Source organism: Salvelinus sp. IW2-2015, unplaced genomic scaffold, assembly GCF_002910315.2.
Source record: "Salvelinus sp. IW2-2015 unplaced genomic scaffold, ASM291031v2 Un_scaffold7667, whole genome shotgun sequence".
Taxonomy (NCBI): domain Eukaryota; kingdom Metazoa; phylum Chordata; class Actinopteri; order Salmoniformes; family Salmonidae; genus Salvelinus; species Salvelinus sp. IW2-2015.
Genome location: NW_019948927.1, coordinates 1 through 13,176, shown reverse-complemented (window position 1 = coordinate 13,176; position 13,176 = coordinate 1). Strand labels below are relative to the sequence as shown.

General features: G+C 45.1%; 1 long non-coding RNA gene across 1 annotated transcript; it reads right to left on the bottom strand.

Annotated features, from left to right (window-relative positions):
• Nucleotides 1-4,085: 4,085 nt before the first annotated feature.
• LOC139027136 (uncharacterized) lies at nt 4,086-4,734 on the bottom strand. Its single transcript, XR_011479179.1, has 3 exons — nt 4,629-4,734; nt 4,219-4,305; nt 4,086-4,145 (listed from the first exon to the last, which is right to left on the bottom strand). It is a non-coding gene; the product is annotated as an uncharacterized lncRNA (long non-coding RNA).
• Between the last annotated feature and the right edge of the window lie 8,442 nt (nt 4,735-13,176).

Sequence of the window (13,176 nt, the reverse complement as noted above, 5' to 3'; positions counted from 1 at the left end):
CAGAGAGAGATTAAACAGCTAGCTGTCTACAGTAGGCAACTTTGTAAGGCTAACTCCACTGAGGCTGCTAACTAGCTAGCTAGCTACAGTAGGCCACTTTGTATGGTTACTCCACTGAGTCCTGCTAACGTAGCTAGCTAGCTTTACAGTAGGCCACTTTGTAGGCTAACCACTGAGCTGCTAAACTAGCGAGCTAGCTAACAGGTTAGCCACTTTTGTATGCTAACTCCACTGAGCTGCTAACTTAGCTAGCTAGCTACAGTAGGGCCACTTTGAAGGCCTAAAATCCACTGAGCTGCTACTAGCTAGCTAGCTACAGTAAGACCACTTTTGTAGGCCTTAACTCCACCTGAGCTGCTAACTAGCCTAGCCCTGTCTACGAGTAGGCCACTTTGTAGGCTTAACTCCACTGAGGCTGGCTAACTAGCTAAGCTAGCTACAGTAGGCCACTTTGTTGGTTACTCCACTGAGCTGCTAACCTTAGCTAGCTAGCTACAGTAGGCCACTTTGTAGGCTAACCTCCACTGAGCTGCTAAATAGCGAGCTAGCTACAGTAGGCCACTTTGTAAGGCTAACTCCACTGAGCTGCTAAATAGCTAGCTAGCTACAGTTAGGCCACTTTGAAGCTAACTCCACTTGAGCTGCTAACTAAGCGAGCTAGCGTAACTTCCCTAAAGTGGATTAAAATGATTGCATAGTTCCATAGATAGACAAGTACATGGTTGCTCTATTGTATCACTGACCCTGGATAAGCTCAGACCAGACACAGCTAACCTTTTAGGTCAAGGTATATGCTGTTTTTTTATCTTTTGGTTGGCTTATCATCCTGAAGAGAAATTGAACTAGTTAGTAGCTAGCTAGGTTAGTTATACTAGCTAGCTTAACGAGGTTTAGCTGACTTTTCTCAAAAAACGAATCTCATCGTGGCTAGCGACTTGTTCCCGCATGCTAGCCTTCACAGCCAAATATCACGTCAGAAACGTCTAAATTTATAAACTATTGATAGGCCAGTGTTGTCAAACTCATTTCTTTCTTTTACTGCGCTTACAACTTTAGCTCATCTGGACAAAACGTTATAAAATGGTTGTTTTGTTGATATTGTTTTGGGTATAAATCTGATGAGCACCTTTTGGCGCTCCTCCCAAGCAAGGCACCAGGTTCCCGCCTCTTCCCGGGTTCCCCGCCCTCCCTTCGCTGATTTCTGTCATGGAACTTCCGGCCAGACTTCCCATTTTAGGGAGAGCCTGGTTTCGCCGACGGGCTTCCTAACCATACCTGCTGACTGTGAGCTACAGTGGTGTGAAAATACAGTATGCATCACTACTCGACTCAGAGAGAGAGAGGAGAGAGACAGCGACCGAGAGAGAGACAGAGAGGGAGAGACAGAGCAGAGAGGGACAGAGAGAGACAGAGAGAGTGACAGAGACAGAGAGAGAACAGAGACCGAGCACAGAGAGAGCGAGATAGAGGTGAAGAGGGAGAGAGAGAGTGAGAGAGAGCGAGAGAGAGAGGACCAGAGACAGAGAGAGAGACAGAGAGAGAGAGACAGAGACAGGGAGACAAGAGAGAGGGAGACAGCCGAGAGACAGAGAAGAGAGACCGAGCGAGAGACAGCAGAACAGAGACGAGAGAGACAGAGACAGAGACAGAGAGAGAGAGAGAGAGAGACAGAGAGAGAGAGACAGAGACAGAGACAGAGACAGAGAGAGTGAGAGAGAGACAGAGACAGAGACAGAGAGAGACAGAGACAGAGAGAGATAGAGTGGAGAGAGAGAACAGAGAGAGAGATAGAGAGACAAAGAGAGTATTTTTTTTTTCTCTGAAGTTACCATTTCAAAACTAAAATAACTTTATTAGTCCAGCTGAAAAATGCTGACAGAGTGTTTTTAAAGACGAGCAGATGGACTGAGGTTTTTTCCCTCTCTATTTCAGGAAGACAGGAAGAGGGGGGAGGGGGAGAGAGGGAGGGATGGGGGAGAGAGGGATGGAGGGAGGGAGGGAGGGAGGAGAGAGGGGGGATGAGAAGATGAGAGATGGGCATGTTTTTTTTGTATATAATTTATGAACAAGTTAATAAAACATGTAACATTTGGGGGGAACTGAGGAAAAACAATGACTAAAGCCTGTCACAGCAGATGCCATTACAGCTGAACAATCAAACAGGTTTTTTGGTGGGCTTAAAACCAATCAATGATAGAAGCTGGTGTAGTTGTGGTGTTGAGTGAAATAAGGCAGCAGGAATGGAACTCCATTCACAGTCTGTATTGGTCAGATTAGAGGCTTTTCTACTAGACCAGCGTCTGAATAGACCGTGCTGTTTGTGGCCTGCCCTCTCTCTCTCTCTCTCTCTGTCTCTCTCTCCATATCCGCCTCTCCTCCTCTCTCCCTCTCGTCTCCATTCAATTCGAATTCAATTCAATTCAAAAGGGGCTTTATTGGCATGCGGAAACATGTGTTAACATTGCCTAAAGCCAAGTGAGGTAGATCATACATACAAAAGTGAAATAAACAATACAAATTAACAGTAAACATTACACATACAGCAAGTGTTCAAAACAAGAAAGACATTACAAATGTCATATATATATATACCAGTGTGTAATCAATCGTAAAATGGTTAAAGCACAAACAAGTTAAAATAAAATAAGCATAAAATATGGTTTGTCTTTTAAACAATGGTGTTTGTTCTTCACTGGTTGCCCTTTTCCTTTTGTGGAACAGGTCACAAATCGTTGCCTGCTGTGATGGCACACTGTGGAATTTCACACCCAGTAGATAATGGGGAGTTATCACAAAATTTTGGATTTGTTTTTCAAATTCTTTGTGGATCTGTTGTAATTGAGGGAATATTCTCTCCTAATATGGTCATACATTGGGCAGGCAGGTTAGAAAGTGACAGCCAGTTTTTTCCACCTCATTTTGTGGCAGTGAGCACTCCTCTCTGTCTCTCCTCCATACCCTCTCTTGTTCTCTTCTGTCTCTCTCCATATCCTCTTCCCATTCCTCTCTCTCTGTCTCTCTCTCTGTCTCCTCTCCTCCTGTCTCCCTCCATATCCTCTCCATTCTCTGTCTCTCTTCTCCCTCTCTCTATTCCCCCCCTCTCATCTCTCTTGTCTCTTCCAATCCCTCTCGCTGTCTCTCCCTCACTCTCTCCTGGTTGCTACGGGAAACCCGGTGGTTGTTTGAGAGCTTTTTTGGATTCGACTCTGAAGGAGCCTCATGAACTTATCAACAGCACCTAGGGGCTGTCCCCGACTAAAAAAAAAAAAATCTTGGTCAACCCGAGAGTCTTCTTTGTTCTTTGTGACCCATTGATTGGGTCTAAATGTTTAAACTTATTTTTTACCATATATAAGTTAGACACACCCTGTGGTGTTTGAATAAAACAACTACAATCTGGCTCTGAACTTGTCTGATGCTTTTAAGCCACACTTGTTGGATTAAAATAATTAAGACACACAATGACTCAGCAAAGGGTTTTGATGGTCACACTGGTTATCTCTGCTTGTCTCTCTCTCCTCCCTACGCAGTTGAACAGGCCCCCCACATGCCACAGTAGTGGTTTATCTCTGTTGTTCTCTCTCTCCTCGCCTACTGCAGTGAACAGGCCCCACCCACAGTCAGTGTTTATCTTCTGTGTCATCTCTCTCCTCCCTACTGCAGTGAAACCAGGCCCCACATCACCGTAGTGTGTATCTCTGTTGTCCTCTCTTCCTCCTACTTGGCGTGAACAGGCGCCCCACACCACAGTAAGTGTTTATCTCTGTCGTCTCTCTCCTCCCTAACTGCAGTGAACAGGCCCCACATCAACAGTAAGTGTTTATCTCTGTTGTCCTCTCTCTCTGCCCTACTTGCAGTGATCAGGCCCACGACGACAGTAAGTGTTTATCTCTGCTCCTCTCTCTGCTCCCTACTGCATGAACAGGCCCCATCACCGTCAGTGTTTTCCTGTCTCTCGCCTTCCTCCACTACTGCATTGCAACAGGCCCACCACCAACAGTAAGGTGTTTTTATCTCTGTTGTCCCTCTCATCTCTCCCTACTGCAGTGAACAGCACCACACCACAGTACGTGTTTTATCTCTGTTTGTCTCTTCTGCTCCTCCCTACTGCAGTGAACAGGCCCCACAGCACAGTAGTGTTTAATCTCTGCTGTCTCCCTCTCTCCTCCCTAACTGCAGTGGAACAGGCCCCACACCAGAACAGTAAAAGTTGTTTACCTCTGTTGTCTCTCTCTCCTCCCTACTGCAGTGAACAGGCCCCCACACCACAGTAAGTGTTTATCTGCTGTCTCTCTCTCCTCCCTACTGCAGCGGAACAGGGCCCTAAACAACCAAACAGTAAGTGTTTTATCTCTGTGTGTCTGCTCTCTCCTCCCTACTGCAGTGAAACAGGCCCACACCACAGTAAGTGGTTTATCTCTGTCTCTCTCTCCTCCTACTTGCAGCGAAGGCCGACATCACAGTAGTGTTTTCTCTGTCCTGCGTCTCTCTCTCCTCCCTACTGCAGCGAACAGGCCCCAAAGCACAGTAAAAGTGTTTATTCTCTGTCTCTCTGCTCCTCCCTACTTGCAGTGAACAGGCCCCACACCCAGTAAGTGTTTATCTCTGTTCTCTCTCTCCTCCCCTACTGCAAGTGAACAGGCCCCACACCACAGTAAGTGGTTATCTCTGCTGTCTCTCTCTCCTCCTACTTGCAGTGAACCAGGCCCACACCAAGTAAGTGCTTTATCTCTGTTGTCTCTCTCTCCTCCCTACTGCAGTGAACAGGCCCACACACAGGTAAGTGGGTTTTAGCTCTGTTTGTCTCTCTTCTCCTCCCTACTGCAGTGAACAGGCCCACACCACAGTAAGTGGTTTATCGCTCTGTTGGTCTTGCTTCTCCTCCCCTACTGCAGTGTGAACAGGGCCCACAGCACAGTAGTGTTATCTCCTGTTGCCTCGTCTTCTCCTCTACTGCAGAGCACAGGCCCCACACCACAGTAAGTGTTTTTATCTCTGTTGTCTCTCTCTCCTCCCTTACTGGCAGTGAACAGGCCCACAGCCACAGTAAGTGTTTATCTCTGCGTGTCTTCTCTCTCCTGCCCGCTACGTGAGTGAACAGGGCCCCACAGCACAGTAAGTGTTTTAGTTCTCTGTTGTCTCGTCTCTCGCCTCCTCTACTGCAGTGAACAGGCCCCACAACAAGGTGTAAGGTGTTTATCTTCTCTGTTTCCTCTCTCCTCCTAGCTGCATGAACAAGGAGCCCACATCACGATAAGTGTTTTACTCTGCTGGATTGTCCTCTCTCTCCTCCTCCTACTGCAGTGATCAGCGACTACAAGCACAGAGTTAAGTGTTTATTCTCTGTTGTCTGTCTCTCTCGCTCCCTCAGCTGGCTAGTGACAGGCACACAGCACGTCAAGTGTTTATCTCTTGTTGTCTCTCGTCTCCTTCGCCTGCTGCAGTGGGAACAGGCCGCAGCACAGTAAGTGTTTCATCTCTGTCTCTCTCTCGTCCTACTGCAGTGACAGGCCCCACAGGCCGAGCAGTTAAGTGTTTAATCTCTGTGTGTCCTTTCTCTTCCTCCCTACTGCAGTGAACAGGCCCACAGAGCACATAAGTGTTTTAATCTCTGCTCTCTGCCTCCCTACTGCAGTGAACAGGGCCCCACACGCAACGAGTAAAGTGTTTATCTCTGTTGCTCTCTCCTCGGCTCCCTACTGCAGTGAACAGGCCACCCACAGTAGTGTTTTCTCTGCTGTCTCTCTCTCCTCCCTGACTTGGCAGTGACACACGGCCCCACACCGAACGAGTAAAGTGTTTTATGCGTCTGGTTGTCTCTCATCTCCTCCCTTACTGCAGTGAACAGGCCCCAGCACCGACAGCGTACGTGTTTATGTCTCTGTTGTCTCTCTCTCCTCCCTACCGCAGTGAAAACAGGCCCACACCAACAGTAAGTGGTTTATCTCCTGTGTCTCTCCGTCCTCCCCTACTGCAGTGGAACAGGACCCCACCCGGTAAGTGTTTATCTCTGTTGTCTCTTCTCTCCTCCCTACTGCAGTGAACAGGCCCCAACAGACAGTAAGTGTTTAGTTCTCTTGCTTGTCTCTCTCTCCTCCCTACTGGCGAGTGAACAGGCCCTACACCTACAGTAAGTGTTTACTTCTGTTGTCTCGTCTCTCCTCCCTACTGCAGTGAAAGGCCCCATCACCACAGTGAAGTGTTTATCTCTGTTGTCTCTCTCTCCTCCCTACTGCAGTGAAACAGGCCCCACATGCAGAGTAAGTGTTGTCTCCTCCTGCTGTCTCTCTCTCCTCCTACTGCAGTGAAGCAGGCCCACTACCACCAGTACGTGTTTGATCTCTGGTCTCTCTGCTCCTCCCTACTGCCAGTGAACAGGCCCCACATCACAGTAAAGGCTGTTTATACTCTGCTGTCTCTCTCTGCCTCCCTACGCAGTGAACAGGGCCCGCACACCACAGTTACCCGGTGTTTATCTCTGTCCGTCTCTCTCCTCCTACTGCAGTGAACAGGCCCCACAACCACCCAGTAAAGTGTTTATCCTCTCGTCTGCTCGTCTCCTTCCCTACTGCAGTGAACATGGCCCACAACCAGCAAGTAAGTTGTTTATCTCTGTTGTCCTCTCTCTCTCTCCCTACTGCAGTGAACAGGCCCCACACCACAGTAAGGTGTTTATCTCTGCTGTCTCGTCTCTCCTCCCATCTGCAATGGAACAGGCCCCACACCACAGTAAGTGTTTATCTCTGTTGTCTCTCCTCCTCCCTATGCAAGTGAACAGGCCCCCAACCGACACGTAAGTGGTTTATCTCTGTTGTCCTCTCTCTCCTCCCTACTGAAGTTGAACAGGCCCACAGCACAAGTAAGTGTTTAGCTCTGTTGTCTCGTTCTCCTCCTACTGGCGTGAACAGGCCCCACAGGCCACAGTAAGTGTTTATCTCTGTCTGCTCTCTCCTCCCTACTGCAGTGAAAGGCCCCCAGACACCACAGTAAGTGTTGTATCTGCTGCTGTCTCTCTCCTCCTCCCTAACTGCAAGTGAAGCAGCCCCATACCCACAGTAATGTTGTTTATCTGTCTGTTGGTTCTCTCTCTCCTCCCCTACTGCAGTGAGCCAGGCCCCGACTGCATCAGTTCCCGGCCGGAGTGTTTACTCTCGTGGTTGTTCTCTCTCCTCCCTCACTGCGCAGTCATACCAGGTCCCACAGCACAACAGTAAGTGTCTATCTCCTGTCGTCTCTCGGGTCCTCCATATCTGCAGTGAAACCAGGCACCACCCCACACCTATCTAGTACCGCAACTTGCAGTGGCTAGGTGTTTTACTTCTTCTTCGGATGCTGCCTATCGTATCTCTCTCCTCTACTACTCTGGATCATGTGTGAATATGGTGCACGGAGCCAGCTTACCACAACAACAAGCCGTCTCACGCTTATACTTCTCTGTTGTCTCTCTCCAATCATCCCTATCCTTTCTGCTACAGTCGAACAGCAAGCACACCAACAAAGACAGATGAAAAGTTGTTATCATTTCTTCTGGTATGTCTCTGCGTCCTTCTCCGGCTACCTCGCAGTGAAAAAAGGGCCCCTCCATTCACCAACGATCGCTCTACACCCATAAAGTTAGGATAACAGCTATCTTGTTAAGGATTGAAGGTAGACACTACTATACTTTACTCTTGTGTTATACTCCTCTCTCCTAACCTACCTACTATGCATGTCGATTAACAGAGACAACCACAAAGTATAGTGTGTTTATATCTCTGTTGTCTCTCCTCTCTCACCCTACCCTACTGTCAGTGATAGAACGAGTGCGGCCAACAAGCATTCAGGCGTACCGTGTAATACTTCTGAGATGTCCTCTTCCCTATCCTCTTTACCTGCAGTGAGAACACGCCTACACTCTTGCAGACTGCTAATGTTTTACAGTTATAGAACAGAGTCACTCTGAGGTATGATACTCTCTCAATACCCTCCCTCACTTGTGCAGTGAAGCAGTGCCACCGCCGACAATACGACAGCATAAATGCACATGTGGATACTCATGTTGTTCTCTCTCGCCTCCTACGAACATAGGCAGTGAACAGGCCCCAACACACGAGTAAGTGTTCTATGCCTCCGTCGTGGTGTCTCACTCTCTCCTCTCCATACCGTTGCACCGTGAATTTGCAGGCCCACCAGCGACAGTAGACTATTTCTCATATACGTGACTCCTCAGTCTCTCTTCTCGACTACGCGGTACTCGTCGCAGAGTGGTACAGGACCCAGACAAGACACGCATAAAAAGGTGGTTCTTCATTCTCTGTTGCCTCTCTCCTCCTTCCTCCTTCTTACTCCTGCCGTAGAGCAACGAGGCGCCCACACGCACATGTCACAAGTGCTATTTATCGTCGTCTAGTATGTTTCTCGCTCATTCCTTCTTCTCCCTTACTTTCTGGTGCAGATTGTAGAGCAGAGCTCCCACACACAGTAAGTGTTATCGTCTGGTTGTCTCTCTCTGCCTCCCTAGCTCGCACGGTGAAGCCAGGCGCCCACACCACAGTACATGTTTGTATCCTCTTGGCTGTCTCTAACTCTCCTCCCTGACTGCACGTGAACAGGCCCACACCACAGTAAGGTTTGTGTGTGTGTGTGTGTGTGTGTGTGTGTGTGTGCTGCTGTTGGTTGTGTGCTGTTGTGTGTATGTGGTGTGTGCTGTGCTGTGGTGTGTGCTGTGTGCACCTTGTTGATGTTGTGTGTCCTGTTCGTGTGTGTCGTGTTGCGGGGGGCTGTCAGCGTTTCTTTTCTTCTCTATCGTCTCTACTCCTCCGTTCTTTCCCGTTTCTCCCAGATCATCCTGTTTTCTCCCCTCCCCCCAAACCCCAGTTTCACCCTATTCTCTCGCTCTCTTTTTCTCTGCCTGGGATCCCAGAGTTTCCTGAGCGGACTGATTGTGTGGCCCGGAAACCTCTCCAGAGGAAAGATAGAGGGTAGAGAGAGAGACCAGAGAAACTAGGAAGAGAGGGGATGGAGAGAAGAATGACGACTGCAATAAAGACAAGTACGAAGAGAAAAGATGAAAGAAAAAAGACTCCATAAACAAAGGATAGTAAGAAGAGAAGGCCGATGGAAGAAGAGAAAAATACACACAGAGAAAGACGGCAGAAGCCTGAAAAGAGCAGCCTACAGATCCTGAGGATTCACTCTGTCTTATTGCTGTTAATCTTGAACAGAAACCAAAGAGCTCGCTCTCTGTGATCGACTTAGCTGCTAGCATTCATCCACCTGTGAACTAAATGACAAGAATTAGCCTCAGTTTGCTAACCAACGGTACATTCCCTAAAGTCTATCTCTCTCCCTCTCGTCTTATCTCTCCCTCTCCCATCTCCAGGTGTTGGACACTTTTCACCTCTGAAGTGGCTCACATGATATATGGCGTTCCTGAAGAGCTAAATAGGTGTCGACTTACCGTTTGTGGCCACCATATGTTCCTAGGTGTTTCTAAACATGGTCACACATCTGACACGCAGTACTACTGATATTTGTTTATTTACTATGTATGTATTGTAGTTTATTATTCCACTGTATTTATGTTTACTATTGATTATATCTATGTATATATTAATTTTATTACTCTTGTCTATACTATTATTTGTTAAGCTTATTACTTATTGTTTGTTAGTATAGTTAGTATTATGATAATTTTTATTATTTATGTCGTGAGGGGACTTTCGTCCTGATGTCAGAGGAGACGAGCCTTGTAGTGGTTTTTCTCTCAGTCATGTAATGAAATGTAACACGCAACACAAAACATTCTCAGACAATCCAGGTTGATATAAAAGCAAACAACTCTCTCCTTGACATCCAGGTTGAATAACAAACAACACACTCTCTCTAGACATCCCCCAGGTTGGATAACAACAAAACAAATTCTCTCCAGACATCAGGTTGAATAACACACAAAACAAACTCTCTCCAGACATCCAGGTTGAATAACAACAAAACAAACTCTCTCCAGACATCCAGGTTGAATAACAACAAAACAAACTCTCTCTGGACATCCAGGTGGAATAACAACAAAACAAACTCTCTCTAGACATCCAGGTTGAATAACAACAAAACAAACTCGCTCTAGACATCCAGGTTGAATAACAACAAAACAAACTCTCTCTAGACATCCAGTCACTGGTCCATCATGATGTAGTCCTATAACCTAACTCACTACGTTAAGACAGACTGTCTTATTATATAGCCTCTACCCAGACTTTCAACAATACTGTCTTATTATATAGCCTCTACCCAGGCATTCAACAATACTATCTGATTATATAGCTTCTACCCAGGCTTTCAACAATACTATCTGATTATATAGCCTCTACCCAGGCTTTGTCCTGATTGGTCCAGGAGCGGCGTGGCCAATAGGGCCAGTATAGCACAGTGTTTTATGGGTACATATATATATATATATATAATACATACATATTCTTGATAGGACGAAGGTTGACATCGCACAACCCTAACACACACGCGCGCGCGCGAAACAATCATGAGTGAATTTTTTATGTCAGACAGTGATAAATGAATGATAAATGAATGATAAATGAATGATTGACAGTCTCTAGTCAGCCCTGACAGCCTTGTTGTCACCTAGCAACATAAAAACCTACACACACACTCTACACATTACACATTACACTACACACTACACACACTACACTACACACTCTACACACATTACACGCTACACTACTCAAATACACTCTTAAAAAAAGGTTCCTAAAGGGTTCTTCGGCTGTCTCCAAGGGAGAACCCTTTTTGGTTCCAGGTAGAACCCTCTGTGGAACATGGAACCCAAAAGGGTTCTACTTGGAACCAAAAAGGGTTCTTCAAAGGGTTCTCCTATGGGGACAGTCAAAGAATCCTTTTAGGTTCTAGATAGAACCTTTTTCTGTCAAAGCGTGTTCTCAGTTTGTAAACAATGAACTCTTTGGAACGTTGAATGCTGCTCTAACTTATCTGGAGTTGAAGACCAGGGACAGACTGTGACATCATAATAATAACAACACAGTCTCTCTCTGACACAAACAAATGAGAGTGTGTGATTTTCTGTCTCGGACAAGGCTGTCGTGTGTGTGTAGCTGTGTGGGTGTGTGTGTATGTGTGTGCGTGTGTGGGTGTGTGTGTAAGTGTGTGTGTAGCTGTGTTTGTATGTGTATGTGTATATCTCTCTGGGTGTGTGTGTGTGTATCTCTGTGCATGTGTGTGTATCTCTGTGCATGTGTGTGTGTGTGTGTGTGTGTGTGTATTTGTATCTCTGTGTGTATATTTCTGTGTGTCTGTATCTCTGTGTGTATATTTCTGTGTGTCTGTATCTCTGTGTGTGTGTATCTGTGTGTGTGTGTATCTCTGTAAGACTCACCAGTTGAAACTCACTGCGTCGTGCGTAGGCGTCCTGTATCCCAGAATCCCTCCACAGAGCATCCAGCGCCAGACCATAAAGCTGGAATTCTATTGGTTCTATCGCCACTCCACCACGCCCCTCAAATGACATCACAAACATGCCGTGCTTCTCGTTTTCAGAGTTCTGCCACGGAATCCCCAGCTTGTCCCGCGCATCCACCAATACACGCATCCCTGGAGACAATATATACATAATATATACATTAATAACACATCCCGGAGAACAATATATCATTAATATTACATCCCCTGGGAACAATATATAACATTAATATATACATCCCCTGGAGAACAATATATACATTAATATATCATCCTGGAGATACATATATACATTAATATATACACCCCTGGAAGAACAATATATACATTAATATATACATCCCCTGGAGAACAATATATACATTAATATATACATCCCCTGGAGAACAATAATATACATTAATATATAACATCCCTGGAGAACAATATATACATTAATATATACATCCCTGGAGAACAATTATACATTAATATATATACCATCCCCTGGAGAACAATATATAATTAATATATACATCCCTGTAGAACAATATATACATAATATAATACACCACATCCTGGAGAAAATATATAATTAATAATACTATCCTCTGGAGAACAATATATACATTAATATATACATAATAACATCCTGGAGAAAAATATATTACTCTATCCCCTGGAGAACAATAATATACATAATATTATACATCCCTGGAGAACAAATATACATTAATATATACATTAATACACAATCCTCCTGAGAACAAATATATACATTCAATATTATTACATGTATACACACATCCCCTGGAGAACAAATTATACATTAATATATACACCCCCTATGAGAACAATATATACATTAATATATACATCCCCTGGAGAACAATATTATAGCATTAATATAACAGCCCCTATAGAACAATATATACATTAATATATACATCCCCTGGAGAACAATATATATTTCATAATATATACATCCCCTGGAGAACAATATTATACATTAATATATACATCCCCTGGAGAAACAATATATTAATTAATATAGTACGCATCCCCTGGAGAACAATATATACATTAATATATACATCCCTTGGAGAACAATATATACATTAATATATACATCCCCTGGAACATTATAATATATGGTCACAAACACGCATCTCGGAGACATATATCTATTAGTAATATATACATCCCCTTGGAGAACAATATATACATTTATATATATACACATATACAGATTCTGTGCAACTTGCAGCGTTTACTGTGATTTGTAACAGTATACTTTAAACCGTCCCTCGCCCCGACCACGTTTACTGTGAATGTAAACAGTAATAACTTTAAACGCGTCCCTCGCCCCGAAGTTTACTGTGAATGTAACAGTATATTTAACGTCCCCTCGCCCGACAACCGTTTAACTGTGAATGTACAGTATAACTTTAAACGTCCTCGCCGCGACTACGTTTACTGTGATGTAACAGTAATAACTTAAAACCGTCCCCTCGCCGACACGTTACTGTGAATTGTAACAGTAATAACTTTTAAAACGTCCTCGCCCGACACGGTTTTTTTTTACCTGGTGAATGTAACTAGTATAAAACTTTATAACCGTCCCCTCGCCCCGCACGTTTACTGTGATGTAACAGTATAACTTTACCGTCCCTCGCCCGCACACGTTTACTGTGAATGTAACAGTATAACTTTAAACGTCCCCTC